Here is a 2,653-nt window from a genome sequence, read left to right as displayed (position 1 = left end):
GTTAAAATATTACTCTTGATTTTTTTTTTTAATGTAGGATCACATGAACACATTGCTGGAGTTTCTCCCAAGGTCCAGAGGGGTCCATGAAAGTGAATGGCACTGTGTCAAGCTTCATTAGCTTCACATTAATCCACCTCTCTGCTTCCATTCTTAATCACACATTTTTGTGACTACTAAAAACAGTTTCCCAGTAATAAAAATAATACATAATGTATTTCAGTGACTGGCAAGGTGATTAATTATAGGCTAAAATCTGGGTTATTCTTCATGAGAAAATAATTGCTATGATTATCTTTAGACCTGATATGCATTTAAATGAATTATTTTAAAAGAAATGTTCTAATTGTCTTGATTTTGTAAAATTTCCAAATCTTCTTCTTATGGAAATCAGTTCTTATAATACTGGAGTCTTAAGATAAATCAGTTCTTGTAATACTGGAGTCTTAAGATAAATCATTTTAGTGATGACTAATTAATAGAATGTCAAAGATAATGTTTGCACTTTATATTTTCCATTTACAATATTACTTTTTCCTAAAAACCAAAATTATTGTGAAATACTGAAACTATCATAAAAATCTAAATAGAAATACCTCCGGATTTTAGCTTAAAGATGGCTTTATTTTATGTGAATTAATCAAGCCTCAACTGATTATAACAGATAATGTTTAAAAAGAGATTTTGCTTGAAAATACAGTATCTGACAGTTTCAGTGCAACAAAAACAATTTGTCTAGTACCATTTTTATGCACTTACGTTTATAAATAAGTAATGGGAAATGAATCCATACATGTTATAAAAAGACTTTTGATAGGCAGCTCTAACATGTAATGGACTTTTAGCATTGGTACCTTGGGCTATAGCAAACTGAATAAATCCTTAGTGACCTAGCAAACATTTTCACTTTAGCATTGAATTCAGTGAAGTTTTCTCTTCTGATGGGGGGCTTTGAGTTTGAGCTTAATTGTTCATTTATTTCTATTACATAGTGAAATTTGAGATCCATTTCAGGAATCTGATCTGCATCCTCTAAGGAGAAACATTTTAAACAAACACAAGAAGCCTTTTAAGGGGATCCTGTGCATTCTTTTTTATTATGTTATGTTAGTGAATTCTTTATAACTAGTCATGTAAAAGTAGATACTATTAAACCCAAACTCACTTTTTTTCATCCAACAAGAAGCCATAACTTTATTAATGATAGAAACAGTACAAATTTCAAACCAAGCAGCAGTTATTCTTTTGAAACACCAAAAAAAGTCCTCATTTTCAGATGGTTACATTGTTAATTCCATAATAGCATTTACAATATCATTACTGTTGTTCTTCAGGGCTCGGACTGCCTTTGCTCTTGACACATTTGCTTGTGACATGACCGATTCTATGTCCTTAACCTCTACACCGGTTTCATCAACCTCTCCTCTTCACTCTCCTCTTGTACAGTTGGAGTCTGTGTGTTTTCTTGAATGTTTGAGACAGCTTCATCTTGAACTTTGAATTTCTCAGCAGCTGCTAGTTGTGCTTGCTGAGATAAATCCTCGATTTTGGCTTCCCCAAAAACTATGTAGGTATCTGAAGCGGGGCTCTTGTAGACATCTCGTTTTGTGACGACAAAGAGGATATTCTTAGATTTCTGGATAGTGACTCTTGTAACCCCTGTAACCTGTCGAAGACCTAGTTTGGACATAGCCTTCCGTGCCTTCTTTTCACTCCGGCTCTGTTTTGCTTTACTGACTGGCTCTTCATCGATTTCTGTGGCTGCTGCCAGCTGGGCCTGTTGGGTGGTTGCCTGTGTGGAATCCTGTTCCTCAAGGCTCTGGTACTGATTCATCACTGTCAGATTCTGTTCCAGAACCTGTCTCAGCCTGGGGCTGTGGCAACTCCTGCTCTGTAGCAGGGATGGTTACTGTGGCTTCACCAGGCATTTCTGAAGGGAATAAAAGGGAGGCCTGAATTGTCTGGGATCTGTTCTGCTGCCCAACCCAGAGTCAAATAGTCTTAAAAACTCTGTGTGAGGGGAACATGGAACCCCCAAACTCACTTTTATTGAATATTTTTCTTTGAACCTTTAATGACTTTCTCATTGTGATTTATAATTTCAAAATATGTCTGAAAAAGCAACAAAATATATTACACAGGATAATTCTTTCTGAAGTTCAATCATTGTCCAGATTCTCTCCATAGTCAAGACTGTGACATTTGGACATGATTTCTCTATCATGAGGTATTACTAATAAAATTCCAAAGATAGGTAGTTATATCTAAGCAGCATATAAATTTAAAGTTGTCTACATCCTGGAAAACACACAATAGGCATTAAAATTGATTCACATTTTCAAGTACTTGAAAGGTGTAGGAAAACTGTTAATAAGAAATATAAAGCAATCATCTTAATAATTTATTTATCCTTTTTTGAAGCTAAAGTGGGTCTTAACATTAGAAAACTCTTCCACTAGAAGAAGTAACACCAATGTATTTATTTTATAAGATATTTATGTTTTTATTAAATGAGAACATTATTATGTTCGGCCAAAGAACATCATATAAACAATCCAAGTCAAGTAGGTAAATTTCCATTATCAGAACAACTTACATAAAAAAAAGATATAGAGTGATATATAAAAATATTTCTGCCTGACCTCAAGCTATA

The 2,653-nt window shown here is 34.1% G+C and overlaps 1 pseudogene; it reads right to left on the bottom strand.

The window, feature by feature from the left end:
- Positions 1 to 1,193: 1,193 nt before the first annotated feature.
- On the bottom strand, positions 1,194 to 1,974 carry LOC112821772 (nascent polypeptide-associated complex subunit alpha pseudogene; annotated as a pseudogene).
- Between the last annotated feature and the right edge of the window lie 679 nt (positions 1,975 to 2,653).

Source organism: Callorhinus ursinus, unplaced genomic scaffold (genome assembly GCF_003265705.2).
Source record: "Callorhinus ursinus isolate GAN/ISIS: 27379988/994484 unplaced genomic scaffold, GSC_fseal_2.0 scaffold8, whole genome shotgun sequence".
Classification (NCBI taxonomy): domain Eukaryota; kingdom Metazoa; phylum Chordata; class Mammalia; order Carnivora; family Otariidae; genus Callorhinus; species Callorhinus ursinus.
The sequence above is the reverse complement of the archived record's forward strand: the minus strand, read 5'-3'. Positions and strand labels throughout refer to the sequence as shown.